This window comes from Lissotriton vulgaris, unplaced genomic scaffold, assembly GCF_964263255.1.
Source record: "Lissotriton vulgaris unplaced genomic scaffold, aLisVul1.2 SCAFFOLD_2376, whole genome shotgun sequence".
Taxonomy (NCBI): Eukaryota; Metazoa; Chordata; class Amphibia; order Caudata; family Salamandridae; genus Lissotriton; species Lissotriton vulgaris.
Window position 1 is genome coordinate 284,981 of NW_028246622.1, and position 24,879 is coordinate 309,859.

Genomic DNA, 24,879 nt, shown 5'->3' on the forward strand with positions numbered 1-24,879 from the left:
TGATGCAACAGCTGGTTCTGACAGTTATTAAGGATCTGCTCTCTCATCATAAGATTGTACAATCCTTAATAGTCTGAAACTTTACTTCCCTGCAGCCAACCCTCCAGAGCCTTAGTGGCACAATCTACAAAATCAGTCCAGTCCTGAGTCTGTGCTTTTTGGGTGTCTCTGAACAACAACCTGTATTGCTCAGTGGTTAGGCCAAACCCTTCAATAAGAGCACTCTTCAGAACAGAGTAGTTTTTGGCATCCTCAGGTCTAACAGTGAGGAGCCTGTCCCTCCCTTTCTCAGAAAAGGAGTACCATAAAATTGCTGCCCACTGATCCTCAGGGACCTGCTGTACCATGCAGGCCCTCTCAAGAGCAGTCATCCATTTGTGGATGTCATCCCCTTCCTTGTAGGGGGGCACAATTTTTGTCAGGTTTCTATTGTCATAGGCCCTGTCTTTTTCTTTAGGAACTTTGCTGCCACCAGTGGCATCTAAGCCACACAATTTTCTTTCTCTTGCTAAAGCAAGTTTAGCTTGAGCCAAGGCTACCTCTTCCCTCTCTATTTGGAGTTGGACAGCCCTCATTCTGGCCCTATGCTCTTTCCTCTGGGAGGGAGTCATCCCTCTTTGAGATTCTCTTGAGGCACTAGAAAGATGAGAATCCCCTGATTGAGATCTCACCCTCCTGTTACCTGGGAGAATTTGGTTATGAGATCTGGAGTGGTGCTGGCCCTCTCCATTCCCATGTAGGTCTAGGTTGGCCTGGTTAAGCCTGGCAACCTGTACCTGGGTCACCCTCTGATCCTGATCTTCAGGCTCTTCTACATCTGAACCTTCCTCTTCCTCTTCCTCCTCCTCTTCTTCTTCATCTGGAAGATCCTCATTCTCAGGGGAGTGTATCCCTTCACCTGATTCTAAGGGAGCCTGACTCACCTTATCTAGGTCATCCTTTTCTAGGAGAGCTATTAGGGAAGAAATGGTAGGGCCTCTGCCCTTTTTTAGCCCCCTGGCTGTGCACAAGGCACTCAGGTCTTTGTGGCTAAGGTTGTCATATCTGGATGTTGCCCCTATAGGGTCAACTGTTACAGGAGCAGAGCCTGAGGCTCTACCTGTATCAGACATGACTGCTAGTGAGGTGTAAGTGATGCACTTACCTACACTGAGTGTTTTCCTACTGTACCTTGCTAGTGAGTTGTAGTCAGGGTGTGCTAATCCCTTTAATCTACAACTACTAAGTTCAGTAGAACTTAATATGCTAAGCTTTTGATTTATATGTACCTAGAGGTACTTGATGTGATCTTTCAATTTGATGTAAAGATTGCAATGGTAAAACAAACAGCAAGCTCAAATCCGCACCGCTGCACACCAATGTGAGAAGTTGGCCTGATATGTAGTGTTTCCAATTCTGGAACCACTTGGTATCAGTCCAAACAAACCCCAAAGATGTCAGGTTGTAAGTCAACCTTGTTAGACAAGCTATCCTAGAGGTAGCATGGACTAAGCAGCCTTAAAGGCTTAACTTAAGAGGTCGTGTTAAGCGAGCTGTTTTACCACATACAATCCTGTAATCAAATGAAAGGACACCACACAAGTATATATTGTAAAAATATATGTATTTATTTCTAAATTACTCCCCAGTACTCTTTATGAGGAAAGGGGCACAAGCGTTAAATCAAAAGCACAGTATGACATACAAAGTTGCACAATTTTGGATAAGGGCCGGTGGCCACTTAAACCATATACTAAAAAAGTGGTATAAGAGATACCAATCGAACAGTGGTTAGGCCTAGGGCCTAGAGATTCGCTGGGAGCAGTCAGGACTAGCAATGCTGAAGTCGGGAGTAGCCCACAGGAGACGGGTGCAGCACGGAAAGTGCGGCTCGCACCAATGCAATGTCAATGGTGCGTAAAAGTTACACAAAGTGAATTAAAAGATACTTCCGCTGAACCTAGAGGAACAAAACTTTAGACACAGACCCTAGAGGTGTGTACCAGTGTGGGAACACCGGCGTTGCAATGTTACCTCACCCACAGGCCGTGGGTGCACAGGGTCGAAGTGGCGTCGGGTTTTGACACGCAGGCTCTTGGTGCTTGAAGCTGTTGCAGCTGCAGGCGATGTGAAGCAGAAGTGTCCGGTGCGATCCAAGGGTGGATCGAAGTAGAAAGTACCTGAAAGCAGAGGGGACAGAGTCTGGGTCACTCAGCAGTGACCAGGGTGGAACCAGGACGGAACCAGGCAATGTTGGGCGCAATCAGGTGGTTGTCGATAGGCTTCTCTCCGCTGTCACGTGGGCTCTGGGGCATCTGCGACGTCCAGGAGCAGGTCACGATCTGTCCCACGTAGGCTCTCGCCGTCAGCACCGTCGGCTTCAAGATTGCAGCAAACAGCACTTGGCAAAAGCAATCCACGCAGAACCGGGAGATTGCTTATCACTCGAACCAGGAGGGTCAGAGTGGGGGCTCCTTTTTACAGGAGCTGGTGCAGATTTGGAGCAACCAGAAAAGCAAGTCGTATTCAAAGTTTCGTTGGCACAGGGGCCACAAGCCAGCTGGCAAGTGACCGGGCCAACGCGTCGAGCCAAAACAAGCAGAAGGGCCCCACGCAGCACTCGTCGAGTGTGGAGGGGGTAGCTTTGGTGCAAGTGTAGCTCGGGGTGGGGGCTTCTCAAACCCCGGTGCACAGCTTCGAGGATCACTCGTGGGCTGCACGGTCAGCGTCTCGTGGCCTTTTCAAGATGGCGTGCCCCACGCTTCCGGTCGCCTCCACTGGTCTCAGCTCTGCAGGGACTGTGGATCAGGCAGGGAGAAGGCAGGCAAGCTTGATCTCGTCGATCTCTGTCGCTCGAGTTCCGGCGGGAACTGCAACAAAGCAAGGGTCGAGGGCTGGTTGGTACCTGTTTGCACAGGGTGGTCACTCCTTGACCACAAGGAAGATTCTTCCGTCTTCTATGTTGAGTAGAAAGTCGAAGGGTCCAGAATTCGTTTCTTATGTTTCTTCAGGATGATCTGAGTTGCATTGGCACTGCTCCCACTCTTATTCGAATCTGGTGGGCTGGACATCCTGCTAGGTCCCCTCCTATGGGTGGGACCCAGGAAGGGGGTGGTTACACCCCTTTCCTTTGATCCAGGCCGCGCTGGGACAGGGGCTGGGAGGCCCCAGAACCGGTTTGGCCGGATTATGCAAGGGGCAGCCTTGTGCTCCCCAGGCAGTGTCTGGTTTCTTTGAAACCTCCCTACTACAATCCACTATCTCCTGTCTGGGGTGGTTTGACACCGCCCTGCGACAGGAAACTCTTTGTCCAGGCCACCATATGCTGAGTTTCGGTCAGCAGCAGGAGGCCAGACCCGTGTCTGTGGCAGAGGCATCCATTTTGTGGATCTGAGGCTCATTTTAAATCAACCGCGTTTCAGTAAAGTAACATGTCTTATCCCTCTAGAAGGGTGGAATGCTACCCCCGTCGCCAGAACTGGCGAGGGGGTAGTATTCCAATTCGTATGACACCTTACACGACATGTTTTGATAAAGCCAAACCAAAGTTGCTATATAACCGCGAGGATTATAAGGCGCTTAAGAGTATATGGTATGGCATTATCCCGGATCAGCTTAGGGAGTTGTTCCCGACAGCTGCAGACAGGCTCAGCTCATGCCAGAGCTCCATCTCACATAAAACCACGCACTCTGCCTCCAGGATTGATGAGGCCTTTCATAGGAGTGGCTTACAGGCTATAGATGTGTCCAGATATAGGTTTAGATATAGGTATACTATATCTAAGCAAGGGGTGATTACACCCACTTGCCCCAGCTGAGTGATCAGCCAGTTGTGTCAATTTAAGAACCAGCCAGGGGTGGCAAAAGCTATGCTTCAGCCCCTGGTAGGCCTTGGTGGCACCTATGCCCTGAGCACCTATAGTGCACAGTACAGGGGCTGACAAGGAGTCCATTTCCAATTGTGGCCTGTACCTATAGCACATGTATTATAAATTTAGAGAGAGAACAGCAGGCTGGGGGTCTGATTAGCAGGCCCACAGCCTCAGTAAGTCGAAAACCAGTGAAGCAAAAAGCAAAAATTGGGGTGACCATAGGATAGCAGACCCTACTCTCCTACACCCCCGCTCTCCCAGAATGCTGTGCGGGTTTATTCAGGGTCTGCCCCTGTCAAGGCTGCTGATGCCCCGTTGCTGCTCCAGGGCCCTGTGGGCTGTGAGTGCTGTGGCGGTGCTGCCCCCTGGCGGTCACCCTGAGCATCTGAAGATACCTGGGAAGAAGCCAGGGCGCACCTGAGCTGGTCCTCCCTCCTCGGTGTGAACCAATCGAGTGTCAGGACTGGGGGCGGGGCTGATAGGAGGGGGAGAGGGGGGTGTAACTGGAGCCCCCTGGAGGGAGCCTGGGGCCTGTGACAGGTGAGGGGGTGGATCAAGGAAGCAGGTGGACGGTAACAGGAGAGGGGTCTGTGGGGCCCTCAGCCCGGTGAGGAGACACAGGAGTGAAGGGGGGTCCTGGGGAGAGGGGCGTGGCTTTGTCTGGCTCCAGGGGGTGAGGGGGGCAATGCGGGGGCTGCTGCTGTCCTCAGCTCCTGGGCTCAGTGTCTCGAGAAGGTCCAGGGTTGTGAATGATGAGACATGAGCAGGTTCTGGCACAAATCATGACCTCTCATTCCTTCTGGTTTGTCAGGGGTGGGGGGCTCTGTGACCCCATTGATGGTCAGACCCTAAGGGTGGCAGTGTAACTTCAAGAATACAGATGGGAGTCTAAAAGGACAGACACTTCTCACAAAAACTGAGCTGCTCAATGTGAAACAGCCTCCCATATGGTCTAGCGGTTAGGATTCCTGGTTTTCACCCAGGCGGCCCGGGTTCGACTCCCGGTATGGGAAGTACAGTTTTTTGCTATTGCTACATTATAAAAGTATTTTATTCCATCCGAACCAATATGTCTCTGGAAGTCTTAATAACTCTCACATCCTTCTCTTCGCTGCCATCAGTCTAAAGCCCTTTGTGGTTCACCCCGACCCCTCGGCTCCTGTTCCCGCCCCCCCAGCCCTTGCTGCACAGCTGCTGTAGTATTAAAGAACTGGAGTGAAAAAAGCCACAGATCGATACTATGAAGGGCTGTTCGATGTTTGCCTTTTATCACACATCGAAGAGTACAGATTATATATAAATTGCGCGTGGCATAAAACGTAGGCACCCGTTTCCTGTGCTCTCACCGTGTGAAATGCTCGTTTCTTTCCTGCTCCGCCCGTGCTATGAAGAGGCGCTTTTAGAGTCTGTGTTGTGACATTAATAACCCGCTGTGTTGATTTATAGGAGATGAGGATTTAGGAAGGTCCTGTTTTCTCTCCTCTGTGGGGGCAGCTCCTGTGTGCGCCGTTTCTCGGCACTACACCAACTTTAAGAGTAAGTTAAAGCGCTGCCCCAAAGGACAGTTTGAAGCATCAATGTGTCATTTTCCATCTGTTGGTTAAATCAAAGTTTCGTGTGCGGTGTTTTAAGGATTTAATTGAGAAATAGACTTCTTTGATTGGACGTTTAACAGACACTGTTGACCAATAGAAAGTGAGCATCTGACTGAAAAGTGACATGGGTTCCAATCAGTCGGTTCCATGGTGTAATGGTTAGCACTCTGGACTCTGAATCCAGCGATCCGAGTTCAAATCTCGGTGGAACCTGAGAAGCTATTATTATTCACTTCATTTGTTTTATATTATTCTAGGTATTGAGCAGGGCGCCATTTGTATTTGTTATTTGCTTCCAATTATTCTGGGTCTAGAGTAGTGGGGCATTTGTATTTCTAACACACCCCTCCCTTCCTGTTTTCATTCTCCTCCTGGTCTCTGTGGACATCCATACATTCTCTTTAGGCGGTGCTGGGCAACACAGGTGTTTTATCATTCCTGTGCCTGTGTGGACACCTTTCTCCTGTGGCTGCACAACAGTCACACACACAGTGTGGACCTGACTCCAGCGCCCTTCACACCGGATAATTTACAAGGAGACACACAGACGGGACAGCAGGGTGTAAATGAAAGGCTTTAATAAAGTGTTAAATGATACAAATTAAAAATGCTTTTTGTTTTATTTCTGCACTTTATGAAGGGTGATGACAATTCCACCAAAACTGTTGGGCAAAAATGTGAAATATAATCTGTTTGTTGCCTAAAGCGATCTAATGGCAGTGGGCCGAGTTTACGCTAACAGCAACAACAAAAAATCAAGCATTGGCATAGCCAATAGATCTCGCCTACGGGACCTTAAAAGTGTTTTGCCATGCAACAGTTGATGTTGTACCAAATATATTGTGCTGCATAACTAAATATCCCAAAAGCGAGACCTATTGGCTATTCCAATGCTTGTTTAAGATGTGTGCCCTTACAGTACCTTGTTCCATCTGCTGTAGATTGAAGTCGTGGTGAGGCCCCGTGACTTGAGAACCATGCCCTTGTTAAAGGCACTCAGCGCCTGCTCTCCCCATGACAGGACACAGGCCACTCACCTCCATACACACAACAGGGGCACAGGTGTCTCCACTCACCTCCATGCACACAACAGGGGAGCAGGTGACTCCACTCACCTCCATGCACGCAACAGGGGAGCAGGTGTCTCCACTCACCTCCATACACACAACAGGGGCGCACGTGTGTCCACTCACCTCCATACAGACAACAGGGGAGCAGGTGTCTCCACTCACCTCCATACACACAACAGGTGCGCACATGTCTCCACTCACCTCAATACACACAACAGGGGAGCAGGTGTCTCCACTCACCTCCATACACACAACAGGGGAGCAGGTGTCTCCACTCACCCCCATATACACAACAGGGGAGCAGGTGTCTCCACTCACCTCCATACACAGAACAGGGGAGCGAGAGTCTCCACTCACCTCCATGCACACAACAGGGGAGCAGGTGTCTCCACTCACCTCCATGCACACAACAGGGGAGCAGGTGTCTCCACTCACCTCCATACACACAACAGGGGAGCAGGTGTCTCCACTCACCTCCATGCACACACCAGGGGAGCAGGTGTCTCCACTCACCTCCATACACACACCAGGGGCGCAGGTGTCTCCACTCACCTCCATGCACACACCAGGGGAGCAGGTGTCTTCACTCACCTCCATACACACAACAGGTGCGCACGTGTGTCCACTCACCTCCAAACACACACCAGGGGAGCAGGTGTCTCCACTCACCTCCATGCACGCAACAGAGGAGCAGGGGTCTCCACTCACCTCCATACAGACAACAGGGGCGCAGGTGTCTCCACTCACCTCCATACACACAACAGGGGAGCAGGTGTCTCCACTCACCTCCATGCACACACCAGGGGAACAGGTGTCTCCACTCACCTCCATACACACACCAGGGGAGCAGGTGTCTCCACTCACCTCCATGCACGCAACAGAGGAGCAGGGGTCTCCACTCACCTCCATACACCCAACAGGGGCGCACGTGTCTCCACTCACCTCCATACACACACCAGGGGAGCAGTTGTCTCCACTCACCTCCATACACACAACAGGGGAGCAGTTGTCTCCACTCACCTCGATACACACAACAGGGGCGCACGTGTCTCCACTCACCTCCATACACACAACAGGGTAGCAGGTGTCTCCACTCACCCCCATATACACAACAGAGGAGCAGGTGACTCCACTCACCTCCATGCACGCAACAGGGGTGCAGGTGTCTCCACTCACCTCCATACACACAACAGGGGAGCAGGTGTCTCCACTCACCTCCATACACACAACAGGGGAACAGGTGTCTCCACTCTCCTCCATACACACAACAGGGGAGCAGGTGTCTCGCGGGTTCGGGAGGAGACGTCTTGTCCCCCCTTCATTTAACAGAGGTGGGCATCAGCTGCAGTCCCTGGGGGGCCAGGGGCCTGCAGGAACTGCCCTTACTGTGGATTCCTGCAATCCATCAGCTTGCAGGGCCCATAGTGGTCCAGCTCTATCCTCAGGCAGGGTCCAGTTTCCTCGCTGCGGCACCTTCTGATTATTTGGAAGATAACTCAGTTGGTGACAGCACAGGCCCCGCTACCTCCGGGTTTGACTCCATGAGAAGCCCATACCGGTCCACATAAACTTTTCTCCTCTTTACACACTACGTTTAACATGACCAAATGAACCATTTTCCTAACACCGACGGTTGGTTTTAGCAAATTTAACCTATAGAATTGCACGAGAAGTTTCTTTTTTTAATAATAGCAACTAAATGAGCACTTAATCCCATGACACTCTCTGAAAAACCAATAAATGAGTAAAAGGCATAAGGCTGGAGAATGCGGGCATCGATCCCGCTACCTCTCGCATGCTAAGCGAGCGCTCTACCATCTGAGCTAATTCCCCTTCCGCATGGCACGCGGGAGGTAGCGGGATTGATGCCGCATTCTTCGCGCTTGTTCTTTTTCGTTTTAAATTATATTTCCCTTCCTGAAAGTAGCCACTGGACAGAGGTTTGCTCTGTGATTCCCAGTTGAGCAATCTGTTGACAATGACGCGTCTGACACAGTTCGCGCATGTCGTGTGCTCGTGCATGTCGTGTGCTCGTGCATGTCGTGCGCTCGTGCATGTCGTGTGCTTGTGTATGGGTAGGGTGACCAACTGGCATTGGTGCAAATTCAGGACGGTGAGAGTAAAAATTCAAGACAAAGGTTCGAAATTCAGGACACAAATTCAGGACAATTGGATACGTTTTACAGACACACCAGAGGTCGCGCAATAGTATAGAAGTAAGCCCAGCCATATCCAAACATATTCAACAATTTGCAAACCTATCCATCATGCATCCTTCCATCTATCATTTCACTCATCCATCCCTCCATCCACCCTTTCACTCATCCATCCATTATCCATCCATCCACGCTTTCACCCTATCCATCTGTACATTCATCCATCCACTCTTCCACCCATCCATCCATTCACTCATCCATCCAGCCATTTACCCTTTCACCCATCTAGCCATCCTTTCACTTACTCATCCATCCACTCACCCTTCCACCCATTCACCCTTTTAGTCATCCATCCATCCTCCCTTTCTCTCTCCATCAACCCTTTCACTTAGCCATCCTTCCTTCCATCCATCCACCCACTCATCCATCTACTAATCCACTCATGAATCCATCCATTGACCCTATCACTCATCCATCCTTTCTCTCATCCATTTATCCTTTCACTCCTTCACTTATCTATTTATCCCTTTGTCCATCTACCCTCCCTTTCACTCACTCATCCATCCGTGCATCCACCCTTTCACTCATTTGTCCATCCATTCACCCTTGCATTTATCAATTCATCAACCCATCCATCATGTCACTCATCCATCCACCCACTCACTCATCATCCACCTTTTCACTCATCCATGCTTTCACTCACCCATCCACCCTTTTACCCATCCAGCTACCCTTCCACCCATACATCCAGCTATTTCCCTTTTCTCTCTTCCCTCCTTCCACTCACTCATCAATCCATCCATCCTCTCTCATTATCCATCTATTCAATCTTTCATTCATCCATTCACCCTTTCACTAATTCATCCAGCCATCCACCAATCCCTTCACTTACTCACTCGCCCACCTTTTCATATTAATTTTGAGCCGAGCCTTTTTGACATGAGGCCCCTCAAGAACTTCACCCTCACTGCATGAGCCATTCCAGGACCGGGATAGAAGCCACCCAGGGCAGAGACAGGATCCACCACAGGGGGGGACAGGAGCCATCACAGGTGGCGGGAGGGGGGGGGGATTGGGGGAAGCCATCACTGGGGCGGGGAAGGAGCCATCACAGGAGGGGGAACAGGATCCACCAGGGTGGACATGCAGTATTCTAGTATAATCTTGGTCTCTTCCAGGGTGGGGTAGGGCTCTTTCCAAAATGTTAGTTTTGCCATCCCCCACTGTGATGTACAGTACTTACAGGAGATACTCCAGGAGACTGATTGTCCTCCATACTTTGTTAATCAGTCTGGGTGCGATTGTGCCATTTCTTTATTTTATTACATTAAGACTGCATGTTTGAAGAACCGAGGTTTGTTCACAATGTAGTGACAATATTTAATTAAGCTCTGTGAAGAGAACCAGTGCTGCGCCATCGTGTAATCAGGGCCGGTGCTAGGATGTTTGGGGCCCTGGGCTGTAAGGAAATGTGTGAAGCCCTCCTAAATCGCAGAGACATGGCACATTCAGGGCTGTTTGCATCTGAATAGATGCCCCTGCTCCTGAAGTTGCAGCCCCTCCCTCTCAGTCACCTTCAAGCACCTCTTAACGGGTCATCAAGGGCTGAAGGTGTGAGGGTTGCCATCCCGCTTTGCCTCTCCAATGCTGCTGGATATCTGAGCTTTGGAACAGAGTCAAGAAGGGAGGTGGGTGGAAGCTGTGCCGGCTGTAGGGTAGTGCGACCGGTGCCCGGGGTTAAAATTACGGACAAATGGCGTCCGTTAAAGGATCCTTCACGGACAACGGACAGACGGCCGAAATTACGGACTGTCTGTGAAATTTACGGACGGTTGGTCACCCTATGCATGGGTTCAATGTAGACCCCAGCCCCATGCCCCAGTTACGTCGTAGGAGTTTGGCATTCATCGAAGTGACTCTGTTGTGCCCACGAGTGGCAGAACGGGTGGTCTTCGCCACGCATCACATTTACTTCCAGTTTACCTCACTTGTCTGCAGTGCACTTTAAACTCGCCTCTGCGGGGTGTTGCTTTTTAAGGGTTTTCTGTGCACAATACGGCAGGGCCGCGTTTTATTAATATTTCTGTAAATTGTCAGAAGAACTGGCAAAATCTGAGATAATCTCATTGGAATCCTTGAACCCGCTGCTATAGAGGCGTCTGGCACATAAGGCTGGCGCATGTCGTTTCCTGTAGATAGGGGCGTTCATTGAGCGTTCTGCTGCAATCAACCCCATGCACCAATTATGTAATAACAGTTGGGCAGTCATCACACTGAGGGGCTTATTATCAAGGAGAGGAAAAGCCCCCCTGCGTGACTTTTCCTCTCCTTGTAAATATCACTGCTTCACGTGCAGCACTGTGCGTGGAAGGGGCGTTCCATGGGTGCTGCTATGGGTGTCCCCACGCAACACCCATATCCAGATTTACGAGAATACCCGAATCTGGAGATGCGTGTGAATGCTACGCCACCCTAGAGGTGGCAGAGCGAGGCGCAACCAGGAGAAATGATTTAATTTCTCCTCGTTTTCTCCTCTTTCAATCCGAGCTGCATTCTACAGCACGCGTTGAAAGAGGGAAAACCCTCTTGTGATTGTTTTTGTGCAGGAAGAGGCCGCTTCCTGCACAAAAACAATCTCCCCACGACGCAGGCATCCTGCACCATGGCGCAGGGACGCCTGCGCCGGCGCATGGCTGCAGTAGGTGCGCCAGCGCAGGGGAAGCACAGAGATGCGACATATTCTTGTAAATATGTCGCATTACTGTGCTTTCCAAACTAACGCAAAAAACACAGTTGATGGACAGAATGTAGAACAATGTCATACATTCACCCCAGTACAAGGATCTGGGCCTAAATCCATCGTTTTTTTGCACTCCACACCACCCTGGGTTAGACACTGGCTATATGCAAATCAACTCTGACCCTGTGCCTCATGGGAACAGGCCAGTCCGAACTACCAAGCCATGTCTTTCCCAGACCGGAATCAAGCATCCAAGGACCGGTTTCTGGCTATCAGCCTTCATCAGCCTGGGTAGCTTGACTCCAGTGGTGTGGAGAGCCTGGGACTCACGTCTGAGCATACCCAGCCCACTTGGGGTGAAAATTGCGCTATATGCAAATCAGCTCTGACCCTGTGCCTCATGGAAACAGTCCAGTCCGAACTACCAAGCCATGTCAATGACATTGTTACAGAGTTCAGACATTTCATTGAGGCCAGAGTTTGAGGTATCAAATTTCAATATGAGGTATGCCTGTTTTTGAGAGAGGCGTGCATCCGGGTCCACACTGCCACCTCTGATGACAGCAAGCACAGTCCATCTTATATCATTGGCTGAATGTTTGTGTTGTATGAAGTGGGAAACTAGAGGAGCTGTTAGAATCTTATTGTTTATTCTCGATCGGTGTTGGATGATTCGTTGACGAACCTCCTGAGTTGTCTTCCCAATGTACACCTTTTTACAAGGGCATTGAATGGCGTACACTGTGTTTTTGGTTTTGCAATTAGTGTGTTCGTCGTGTTTCCAAAATTTATTGCCATCTGTGAAGAGGGAGCCCTCCATCGTAAGATCACAAACTGTGCAAGTACCACATTTACGGTGCCCCTTAACGGGATAGGACCCGAAAATGGTACTTTGAGTGTCTCTTTTCGCAGGGGGCCGTGTCGAGGTAATCATCTGGCCGATGCACCGGTTCTTCTTGAGAGAGAACAACGGTACTCCCACATCTGGAAGCACTTCCTCCACCAAGTGCCAACACTTCCTGATGGTTTTTTGGAGTTGGTTGGTATGGGGGCCAAACGTGGATACACACACCATCCTTTGGGTTGCAGGTCTGGATCTTTTCTCTAAGAGGTCCTCCCTAGGCGTCCATCTTACCCTTTTCATTGCTGATGATTTCAGTGACATGCAGTCAGTGAGAGTCTGTTTACCTGTGCAGCGATCAGTGAAATGTGCATTGAGTGAGAGATCTCTTACTCATGCAGCCCACGGTGATGAGCATTCAGTGAGAGGCGATGCTTGTGCAACATTGAGTACTGTGCATTCAGTGAGAGGCGATGCTTGGGCACCATTGAGTACTGTGCATTCAGTGAGAGACGATGCTTGTGCAGCATTGAGTACTGTGCATTCAGTGAGAGGCGATGCTTGTGCAGCATTGAGTACTGTGCATTTAGTGAGAGACGATGCTTGTGCAGCATTGAGTACTGTGCATTTAGTGAGAGGCGATGCTTGTGCAGCATTGAGTACTGTGCATTCAGAGAGAGGCAATGCTTGTGCACCATTGAGTACTGTGCATTCAGTGAGAGGCGATGCTGTTCTGCATTGAGTACTGTGCATTCAGTAAGATACGATGCTTGTGCAGCATTGAGTACTGTGCATTCAGTGAGAGGCGATGCTTGTGCAGCATTGAGTACTGTGCATTCAGTGAGATACGATGCTTGTGCAGCATTGAGTACTGTGCATTCAGTGAGAGGCGATGCTTGTGCAGCATTGAGTACTGTGCATTCAGTGAGAGACGATGCTTGTGCAGCATTGAGTACTGTGCATTCAGTGAGAGGCGATGCTTGTGCAGCATTGAGTACTGTGCATTCAGTGAGAGGCGATGCTTGTGCAGCATTGAGTACTGTGCATTCAGTGAGAGACGATGCTTGTGCAGCATTGAGTACTGTGCATTCAGTGAGAGATACGATGCGTGTGCAGCATTGAGTACTGTGCATTCAGTGAGAGGCGATGCTTGTGCAGCATTGAGTACTGTGCATTCAGTGAGAGGCGATGCTTGTGCAGCATTGAGTACTGTGCATTCAGTGAGAGGCAATGCTTGTGCAGCATTGAGCACTGTGCATTCAGTGAGAGACGATGCATGTGCAGCATTGAGTACTGTGCATTCAGTGAGAGGCGATGCTTGTGCAGCATTGAGTGCTGTGTATTCAGTGAGAGGCGATGCTTGTGCAGCATTGAGTACTTTGCATTCAGAGAGAGAACGGCAGAAAAGCCTCCATACCACCGCTGCTGTCCAGCTGCCTCCAGCGCTCTCTGCTCATTGCAACTAAAGGAGCCCCACGGTATCCCCCATGGGTTTCCGTAGTGTAGTGGTTATCACGTTCGCCTAACACGCGAAAGGTCCCCGGTTCGAGACCGGGCGGAAACACTTTTTTTTTCTCTTCAAAAATGCAACTCACAAAAGTTCATTTTTTTATTATTTTCCTTTTCTGATTCAATCTAGGGCTGAAAACGTGAGACCCCCGTGTTCGACGCCCTTTCCTTTCCAATGTCCTTGTACATTCAGCTGCTTCAAAGACAGACTCGGACTCTGTCTTCCCTTTACAGACAGACAGCAGGACAGCCGCTGCCATCCATCACTCACAGGCAGGAGTGTCAACGAAAAGCGGGCGGACAATCGTTGTAACTAAGGGTAATACAATATAAACTGGTGTCAAAGCTCGACCCGGCCCCCTGGCAGCACTGGCAGGACGGGTGGGTTTGGTATAAATTAGAAGTTTGCTTGAATCAGAGGGCTTTGGAGTTCGTTTCCAATCACTGAGACCATAAATGTATTAAATGCAGAATTTTAGACGTCACAGTTGGCCGCGTGGGCAGAAAACAGCGATTGATTCAAATGTAAGTGGAAACTTCTATAACAGGTGGAATCGCTACTGGTTTTAAGAAACCCGGATGACAACAGAGGAAAGTTAGAGCGATCGAAATAAAAGAGTAAAAAGCAAAATCATTTCCTGTTAAAAACCTCCATTTCAAATCTGCTGAATACCAGAAAAAAAATCTTTTCCGCCCGAATAGGGACTTGAACCCTAGACCCTCAGATTAAAAGTCTGATGCTCTACCGACTGAGCTATCCGGGCTTCATGGACGCTTGATGTGCTACCAAAGTTCTTGATTATGTAAATACTAGTCATGTGTGCATGTTATCTCAGGAGCGCTTTCTAGCCTTGGTCCATGTGGGATTTCAACCTCCCTTAACAAACACTGCACACTCCAGCCCCCCTGAAGCCAGCGCCTGGACTCTCACTGTAAGAGTTCCAGGCGCCACCAGTCTGTTTTCATAAACCGGCTCCCATTCTTTTTTTTTTTTTTCTGAAAATACTACGGGGCATATTACCAACGTTTAGCGATATTTACCGCTAACGATGCTTAGCAACGACTTTTTTAACGCTAAGCATCGCCGGAAATTATCGCAGAGATAACTTGCTATTAGCAAGGTTTATCTCAGTAGTGATAAAAATCCTCGCGCTAACTGCCAATTGAGAGATTATCTCTGGAAAACCAACGATAATCTCTCAAAGTTTGGCGTTAGGTTGACAATAGGGGCTCACAAACTTAGCCATGATATCCACCTTCCATAGGATATCATGGCTAAGTCAGGAAAATACCAGGGGGCATATTATCAAGGGGGTTTATCTCCGCTTTTTTGGCTTTAAAAGCCAAGAAAGCGGAGATAAAATTATCTCCCTATTACCTAGCTGTCGCTAACACCAGTTAGTGACAGCTAATAGGAGACAGCGACCATCTTGGGCCCCGCTTTGCATGTCAGTGATATTTATCACTAATGACATGCAAAGTGGGCGTGCCAAGATGTTAGCGTCTGGAAACAGTCCCTAACATCGCTATCTCCTATTACCAACTTTTGGAGATATTCGCGCTAAGCGCGAATATCTCCAAAAGCTAACACCTGCCCTGAGCAGTTCTTAGCCATGTTATCCAATGGGAGGTGGATAACATGGCTAAGAGCATTTACTCGATAATGCATGAATATCGCTGACTTTTCAGCGATATTCATGCATTGCGGCCGTTTTTTATCGCGTTTGCGATAAACCTTGCTAATAGCAAGGTTTATCTGCGATAAAAATCGCCGATGTGCGGCGATAATTTTTGTCTCTAAACAAGTTAGAGACAAAAATGATCGCTAGTTGTTGGTAATATGCCCCCTGGTGTAAAAAAAGCAGTGCTAACCGCGGTTAGTGCTGCTTATTTTTTTATCACTAACAGGGTTAGCGAAATCCTTGATAATAGGAGAAATGTCGCTTAATAACATTTCTCCTATTATTTTTCTCTGGAACGCCCCCTTTGCATCTCATTAGAGATGCAAGGGGAAGCATAGAGAAAAAGGGTGCTAACATGCGAATTTGCGTGTTAGCACCCTGTTGCTAATAGGGAGATAATTTTATCTCCGCTTTCTTTGGTTTTAAAGCCAAAAAAGCAGAGATAAATCCCTTGATAATATGCCCCTAGATTTTATTTGTAGATCACCATCACATAAAATACAAAAAACCATTGCAAACAAGCTGTTATGAACATTAGACATTGTCTTTGTGTTATCTGTTTTTGCCAGGAGCATTAGTCTTGTAAATAGTCAAATTGAAAATGCACTGCCTCCTAGTGAGCGCAGAGTACTGCATTTGTAGAGATGTAATGGAAATGCACAACTAGTGCAAGCAGACAAACCCCCAACTACTGGGCTGAAATACTTCGGTTGGTTCGAGGAGATGACTTTCTAAAATAAATCTTGGAAAACAGTTTATGACCCCTCCAAGGCTTCAGTCAAAAACTACATGACAAGACTTCACAGGAACCAAACAATGGAGCAGTGAACTAACATTCATGCCAGGATTTTCTGCATTTTAAATATGCAAGAAAATGAGCCTTAAAATGCTAAGTAGAATGGAGTCTTACATTTGTAACTTCTTTAAATGTTTTATTTATATTTTAACAAAAATTCATTTACTTGATTCTACCAAGAAATACAAAAACATAAGGCTGCAAGTAACTCATTGTGTAGGCTATTCCAGTGCAGTTAAATCCTCAAGGCCACTTATTTACACACGGCTTGACTGCTGCTTGCACTCTGCTGGATTCTGATCCTTCTTGGGCGTAGGATTGTGTGATGTAGTCTAGTGGTTGGGGGGTGGAGTTAAAGGGAGGAGCAGGAACGGGAGGAGCCGAGGACAGGAACCAGAGCAGTTAGAGTAGGGACAGGGTATGGGCAGGATGCACCAAATAAAGCTCCAATAAACTGCAACCAGAGTCTGTGATTATGTGTAGCACGATGCGTAATCTGGATCATTTTCTTCATCAGCTTCCTCCTCACCCTCCTCATCATCCGCTTCTTCGCCTTCTTCATCATAATCATCGTCATCTTCTATAGCTTCACCAGTGAAGTACAACACCCATCGTGGGACAATACGCTCCCTTAGAAAGTGACCAATTTCAAAATCTGCTGCAAGGATTGCTTCAGCATCGTCGTCCAGGTCGCCACTTTCTGGAACTTCTGGAGGAGAGAAGAAGTTGAAGAAGGAATCATTTGGTGCAGTCTTTGTAACAGTTCCAACTGTGCCACGCCCCTTATGCTTCTGTTTCTTCTTGATAGTTTTCAAAGTTGCATTTTTTTCCTTTCTTCCAGTCTATTTGGCACCCTGTGCAGCCCATAATTTCTGGCCCATCAAAGGAAAAGGGATCAGATTCGTCAGGCTCAGACTTCATTTTGTAGGATTTTGTCAATATTTCATTTGTGAAGAACTCATTTGCTTCAAAGTAAAACTCTAGTGTGAAGCTCATTTTTTTTTTTTTTTTTTTTAAGACCAATGGTCCCAAACTTTATTTAGTTTCACAGATGAGTTAAACAGCAGTCACACAGTGTCATAACAATAAACCACTACTACAAGCGGTACTCGGCTATCAGTACATAATGACATGTCAATTAAATACGAGTGAAAATAAACAGTAGCCAGTGGTAATGCATTAGTTCACAAGTAGCGGTGCTAGGAAATGTCTCGTGCCGCAGCGCTTGCGGCTCATAGCACTGCGCTAGGACCAGGGTGTTGTAAGAAATCCGACAGTCATTGCAGTAAGTTATGTTCCCTGTTCAGTACAGTAGCGAGCTGGAGCAGGATCATATCCCCCGTCGTCACATGGATCGCTGGGCTTCCGCTGCCTGTACATGAAAACACCCAGTTGCCATTGTATGATACGGAAACAGGGAGGGGGGGGTCGAGCATTAGTGCGTGTACAAAATCAACAGTCTCTGCGTCAACCAAAAGGTATAACTGGGAATTAAAAGAGGAGGGGGAGGGAGAAACATTTAAACAACTGCTGGACTAGTGTATGTGCGTGTGGTAGTGTGTCTTGAATCCTAGCTGTGTGTGGTGCACCCTGTATGGGCTGCGCAGGGGCGGGGGTGATCGAGGATGTGGTGTCGCTGCGGCCGCTGGGCGGAGGCGGGGGGGGAGGGGGCAGCGGGGGGGGGAAGGGCAGCGGCGGGGAGCGGCAGGGGACATCGCTTGTTGTGCAAGATCTCGGTAGTCGGGGCTGGCGGCGGGGGGGATGGAGGGGGGGAGGGGGAGGCGCGGCAGTGGGGGGGGACGCGGCAGCGGGGGGGGGGCAAATTCCGTGCCCTATATGGACAGCAAGTGACAGGGCCCCTTCTATTCCGCGTCAGGTTGGCATTCTATACCGGCCCGGGCGCATGCCCTGTGGTACGCGATCAGGGTAGCGTCCCAGTCTTGGGCGATCGGGTATTTCCGTAGGCCAGCGGTCTCCTCTCTGTGTAGTGACACACTCTCCGTACTGGCCCACTTGCCAAAAGAGTGACGCCAGTCTGCAGGGCGCGGTGGGTTGACGTTTTTCCACCGTTTCGTAATGAGGCGTTTAGCCGTAATGAGGCCTAAGTCTCAAAAGTGTGCCCGCAGCTTGGTCTGCTTGGTTCTCCTGTAGAGCCCCAGTAGGCATACTTCCCACGTCTTGGGGAGAGTTCGCCCGAGGCCGCCGTCAGCGTGTCAGTGACCGCTGACCAGTACGAGGCGAGGTGGGCGCAGTTCCAGAGTGCGTGCAGGAAGTCTGAGTCTAGGAGGCCGCATCTGGGACATGCCGACGAAGTGAGTCTGAAATAGCGATTCAGTTTGTCAGGAGACAAATATGCTCGATGAATGATATAATATTGGATGGTTTTAAATCGCGCGTTGCGGGGAACATTTCTAGCGCCCGCTAATATTGCGGTCCATTGTTTGTCCGTCCAGTCGGAGCCCCGGTCGGTCGTCCACTTCCCCCTCAGCCTTTGGGAGGAGAATTGAGTAAGGGTGTGTAGTGCCTGTGCTAGCCAGTGCACTATATGAGACCCATTGCCCATCACGTGCAGGTACTGGATGAGAAGATGAGTGGGCGGTTCTTGGCTCATGTCACCTCATGCCTTCGTCAGTTCATGTAGGAGTCCGGCGTGTGCCAGGAATTGACCCACTGGTAGCTCGGTGTCTGTGGAAAGGGTCTCGAAGGGCAGCAGCACTCCGTCGCTATATAGGCCGCTCAGGTCGTCCAGGTCTGCCGCCGTCCAGCTGCGAAGCGCAGTCGCGGACAGTATGCTAGTGCCTAAGGGAGTTCCCAGTAGTGGTAGGTTCGGAGCGTAGGGCACTGTACCTTTGGTAAGTCTGAGGGCCCGCGCAAAGCACCGCTTCGCGATCGCCACATGGACTTGTGTGGGGTGTCGCCCCTGCGTTAGGGGGTGGAAGAGTGTGAGCACCTGCACGGGGGACAGAGTGGTATTAGCCGTGGCCGTGTCTATCAGGTTCTTGCCGCTCAGCCAGTAAGCGACCCACTGTAGCTGGGCTGCTAAGTAATACAGCTCCTGGTTGGGGACGGCTAAGCCTCCAGCGTCCGTGGCCGCATATAGAGTCTTTAACGCTACCCGGGGTCTCCCTTTGTTCCAAATAAGGCACCTGGTGAGAGTTTCCAGCCCTCTGAATATGCGCGCTGGCACATACACTGGCAGGTTAGCATAATAATAGAGGAGCCGGGGGAGCATTATCATTTTGGTCAGTGCCACTCTGGCCGGCACATTCAGCGGGAGGGAGTTCCAGAACGTGACCTGGGCCGTGAGTGAGGATATAGCTCTCACCAGGTTACCCTCCAGGAGATCCACGGGGTCTCGATATATCAAGATCCCTAGGTACCTGAATACCGTCGGGTGCCATCGGAGCGTCTCCCCCATCATGCGCACCTCACATTGCGGCATCTCGCTACTGAATGCGTAGGTTCCCGATTCGGCCCAGTTAACGTGGAGCCCCGACATATCTCCGAATGTACGGAAGATGTCCGCGATTGCCTCAGGTATGCATGTGAGATCTCTGACATACAGTAGTAGATCATCGGCATATAGAGACACCGAGTGTATGCCGTCCGCTAGTGGGATGCCCCATGCGGCGCCGGAGGTGCGGAGCAGTTCCACCAATGGCTCCATCGCCAGGGCGAATATCATAGGGGAGAGGGGGCAGCCCTGTCTGGTACCCCGCCCAATGCGGATCCTGTCGGAAAACAACCGCCCAGTCCGGACACGCACTTCGGGCGCCTGATAGAGGAGCCCCACCATCTGGATATAGGCTTCGCCTAGTTCGTATTTCTCAAGGACTCGGAGGAGATACGGCCATTCCACCGAGTCAAACGCTTTTTCCAGATCGAGCACGATGCACCCCGAACGCGGCCAGGTAGGGGTTGCATACCGTTGGATCTTAAAAAAACGGCGTAGGTTGTAGGACGTGCTCCGGGTGGGCACAAAGCCATTTTGATCAGCGTGCACCAGCGTGGGGACCAGCGGTGCAAGTCTCCGGGCGAGCGTCGCAGCCAATATTTTGTAATCGGTGTTGAGGAGTGCCAATGGTCGGTATGAGCCAAGTTCGGTCGCCTCCCCACCTGGTTTCAGCAGAGAGACCACGTTAGCTTCGTTTAGGGACGCCGGGAGCTCAGCATCTTCCAATGCCGCCTTATACATTCTCAGCAGTTCTGGTATTAGCACCAGTGAGTAGGCTTTATAGAACTCCGCCGGGAGCCCGTCAGGGCACGGCGCTTTGCTATTGGAAAGGGAGAAAATCACATCCCGTAATTCCTCACCGGTAATTGCAGCACCCAACTCCGCCTGGTGGCCAGCCGTAGCTGTCGGGAGCTGTAGGGTCGTTAGATAGTCCACGATCTCCACCACGGTGGCCCGCAGCCGTGTGCTATACAGGGACTTGTAATGTGACGTGAACGCCTCGTGGATCTGTGTCTGGGTATAGACCTCGACGCCTTGGGTCGTACGGATCGACAGGACCGGCGCAGACTGCGTGTCTTGCCGTATCAGCCACGATAGCAGTCTGCCAGGTTTGTCCCCCGCGTTGTGAGTGCGCGCGGAGTGGGCCGCGAAGTTAATGTTCTTTAGGCGCTCCATCAACGCAGCGTGATCTGCCCTGGCCGAGATCAGCTGGGAATCATCGCCTCCCATCGCCTCCCGTTCTTTATCCAGTAGCGCCTCCTCCGCCCTTATCAGATCCCTCTCCACCTGGCCTCGTAGGCCCACCTGCACACTAAGGCAGCCTCCCCGGGTGACTGCCTTGAAGGCGTCCCACTCAATTCTCGGGGAGGAGGTCGAGTCGGTGTTGTCTTCAAAATATTGTATGATTCTCCTGGACATCTCCTCCCGGAATGGCGGGTCGAGTAGGAGGTCCGGCTGTAAGCGCCATGTGGGTACGGGCGGGCGTGGGCGCCGCCATCCATAGACCAGTGTGTGCGGGTTATGGTCCGAGTGCGTCCGTCCCAGATAGTCAGCGCCAGTCACGGAGGAAATCAGGTCGCGGGACAGCATGTATCGGTCCAACCTAACATGCAGAGAATGGGCTCCCGAGTAATAGGAATACACCCGGGCGGTGGGATTCCTGACTCGCCAGGCATCGTGCAGGTTCCATTGCGTCGCCCAATCGATTAGGGCCCTGGAAGTCGCTTGCGCTGGGGCGATTGCTGCTGGGGGGGACGAGCGGTCAAGGGAAACATCTAGTACGCAGTTGTAATCCCCACCCACCATCAAGGGTACATCTGGCCAGGGCGCAATTACTGCCGACAAGCGCGTGAAGAATTTCCCCTGTTCCACATTGGGTGCGTATATGGAGGCTATGACAATTTGCTGCCCGTCTAGTCTGCCCTGTATGAAGACGTAGCGTCCCTCGGTGTCGATATTGCTGTGTGTTAGTGCGAATGGAACCCCAGGTCTGACCCAGATCAGGGTCCCCCGCGCGAACGCTGAAAAGGTCGTGGCGTATATCTGCCCCCTCCACCTGCGGCGAAGTGCGGCCACCTCAGCGGCGACTAGGTGTGTCTCCTGTAGTAGTGCAATCTGGACCTGATGTCGCCTAAGATATGAGTACACCTGGTATCTACGTGAGGGTGTGTGCATGCCCCTGACATTCCAGGTACAAAATGTAACCGTAGCCATCACAGTATGCATCGCGCTCAAGCACCCGGCCCCCCCCCCCAAACCCCCAGCCCACCCCACCCACACACACACTGCGGCCGCGGACAGTGGCTATTGTTACTCCTCGCCCACTCCCACAGTCCCAGGGATGCACGTTGTAGCATTGCAATGTCCACACTAGTCTCAAAAGGAAGAACTTTAACAGAAACATAATACCAAAAGGGCAACGACAGAACGAGTCGCCGCCCAAACGCTCTATCGAGCTTAATCAATCCGTGAGTTCAATGGGGGGATGACGAAGTTCAGCACGTGAGTAAAGCAAGTTAGTTCAAGTCGCCAAGAGAGCTGTGGCGGCTCCCCACCACGGGCAGTGTGTCTAGGGGCACCAAATGTCAGTGGCAGTGTCCGCAGACAGGTCAGGGTTCCCAATGTCGCTGGTCTCGGATAGTCCACACCTGGGGGGGGATCCCATCTGCTACTTCATCAGGGGGGGTCACTCACCTCTAGGGGTCCGTCCACCCCACCAGATGCTTGCTCCCAGTGACATGCCACTCTAGTGTGAAGCTCATGGGTTGACCAGCGTCTGAGAATTTAACTTTGATATCTTTTAAATGTTTCAAAATGGGGTCATCGTGTTCCTGAATCATGTCACTTAACACGGTCAGCCAGAATTCTGGAATACCCTTGGGATCCTCTTTCTCTTCATCTTTTTTTTCCTCTTCAATTTTCGCTTTCTCCTTCATTTCCTCTGAAAGTTCTTCCTCTTCATCTGCTTTCCATTCACATTCTTCTTCTGTGGGCTCGTAACCTGCATTGATTATTTCGCTACGCTTGTCAAATAAGGGTTGATAAAGAGCAGCATATTTTCGTTCCAACTCGTGAACCTCTTCATAGAATTTAGCTTCGATCTTTGCACATTTCACTTGAAGATTCTTCAGGGCATTTACGCGCCTTTTGACTACTTTAGGCAAGCTTTCTATGTATCCTGTTGACGTGCCTACTAGGCCATCCAATCGCTCTTGAAGGGCTGCAAGAATCTGGGGATTTTGCATCATCTGTACAGTCAGCTGACGAGCTTTGCTGTTTGCATCTTCACCAGTCTCTTCATCTTCTACTTCCTCAACGTCTTCCATGTCTTGTTGGTCAAGCTCAGCCTGCTCTTTGTTGTCTAGGTCTGCCATGTTGATGTTCTTAACACCGGGAAACGGTGGCGGCTGAAGCCGGGCGAGCTGCGCAGTGACTCAGGGCGGCAGCGCGCGAGAGACAAGAGGAGGCGCCCCTCGGATGGCGGCAGGAGGGTTTCAAGTCTTACAACCAGTGATGTGCTTATTGAAGATATTGCCAGAAGCTGAAACACTTAAAAGTGACGCAATAATGACGTCATTGAAGTAAATCAAAGTACAGTGGTGCAGATTTACAAGCCCCATGTGCCGCCGGTGCATCACGTTGCGTGACGTACCAGTGGCGCAGCCTGCTAAAGGATATTTACATGCACATGTAAAGTCACCGTGCGTGACTGAACCTGTGCTTGTAAATATCGCACCTGTTCACGCAACACTTTGCGTGTTAGGCGCGGGACATGGGTGTTGCTGTGGATGTTCCCACGCAACACCCATGTCCACTGATGCATTTCCAGATGTACAAGAAATCATAAACCTGGAAATGCGTCACTTTGCTGCGAAACCATAGGGGTGGCGTAGCCAAGCGAAATGAGGAGAATTTTTTTCATTTCTCCTCGTTTTTTCCTCTTTCAATGCGTGCTGCATTCTACAGCACGCATTGAAAGTGGAAAATGCCTGCAGTGATTGCTTTTGTTCAGGAAGGGCTCCCTTCCTTCACAAAAGCAATCTCCCCATGGCGCAGGCATCCTTGCACCATGGTGCAAGGGTGCCTGTGCCCGCGCATGACAGCTGTTTCTGCGCCAGCGCAGGGGAGACCACAGGAATGTAGATATGCTACATTCCTGTGCTCTGAAAGTGCCGCAGCGTGGCGCAGCCAAAGGGCTTGTAGTGCCGTGCTGCAGCACTTTCTTGTAGATCTGCCCCAGTGTGTCGCAATCCGCTCAGAGAAAACACAGCCAAGTGACTTCTGACCCAGATGGCTTTAAAAAGGTGTCATGGCTCAAATGTGCAACCTTTCTGCACCGTGACAGATTAACAGAACTAACACGACCCGTCTGTGGCAAACATACCCATTGGCACAGGACAAGGGGTGAAACACCCCCTCCTATAGGCTTTACAGGCTCGACTACAGGCAGTAGCACAAACAGCTAGGAACACACTCAGATATTATTCCTAGGCATGTGTAAGGGAAGGGAACTTTCAAAGAAGAAGCAACTCCCCCTCTTTCAGCCCCCGATGAGCTGTGGAAGAGATGCTCGTGCAATAACCACACTCCAAGCTGTACAGAAGCGTAAAAGGCCATTTATTAGGATAAGGTTGCAAACATGCTAATGAACTTTATTAAACTTAACAACAATTCTAAATCTATCTCCCTTCATTCGCCCTCCAGTTATCCTCCCTTAAAGTTCCTTCCGCTGCTCATTGCACCCAGCACACTGCCGTCCGTCACCTGTGCACCCCTCCCCCAGGGCTGGAGATGCCCGTATGTGACTCACCACCCCGCCAACCAGGAAATCCCCAGAGGGCGGTTCCCTGCCCCCACCTGACAAAAACCCAGTGCACCTTTCGCGTCATGCTTCCAAATTCCAAATTGTTTTTTCGGACAAATGAGACACCAACGGCATCGCCAAACTCATGTAGGCCAATTTCTTGTTATATGTATCCTCTTCCTTTTCTTCCATCCCATCTGCCACCACTGTACCGTCCGTCATGAACCCGGTACCTACCAGCTGTTACCTCCTCTTTCTTGAGTTCTGCAGGTTCCACTATTGTGCCTGCCTGCCCATTCCCCCCTGGGAGCGGCATTTCCCCAGTGCATTTCACAGCGCCTGTCCGCTGCAGCGCAGGTTCCGCTGTCTCAGGCCCCGCCC

The 24,879-nt window shown here is 50.4% G+C and overlaps 4 non-coding genes and 1 pseudogene across 4 annotated transcripts; 3 read left to right on the plus strand and 2 right to left on the minus strand.

Moving 5' to 3' along the window:
- Window positions 1-4,792: 4,792 nt before the first annotated feature.
- TRNAE-UUC (transfer RNA glutamic acid (anticodon UUC)) lies at window positions 4,793-4,864 on the plus strand. The gene has a single exon. It is a non-coding gene; the product is annotated as a tRNA-Glu (tRNA).
- A 723-nt stretch (window positions 4,865-5,587) lies between these two features.
- TRNAQ-CUG (transfer RNA glutamine (anticodon CUG)) lies at window positions 5,588-5,659 on the plus strand. The gene has a single exon. It is a non-coding gene; the product is annotated as a tRNA-Gln (tRNA).
- Window positions 5,660-8,276: 2,617 nt separating this feature from the next.
- On the minus strand, window positions 8,277-8,349 carry TRNAA-AGC (transfer RNA alanine (anticodon AGC)). The gene has a single exon. It is a non-coding gene; the product is annotated as a tRNA-Ala (tRNA).
- A 5,395-nt stretch (window positions 8,350-13,744) lies between these two features.
- TRNAV-AAC (transfer RNA valine (anticodon AAC)) lies at window positions 13,745-13,817 on the plus strand. The gene has a single exon. It is a non-coding gene; the product is annotated as a tRNA-Val (tRNA).
- A 2,896-nt stretch (window positions 13,818-16,713) lies between these two features.
- On the minus strand, window positions 16,714-23,174 carry LOC147665827 (nucleosome assembly protein 1-like 1 pseudogene; annotated as a pseudogene).
- Window positions 23,175-24,879: the final 1,705 nt, after the last annotated feature.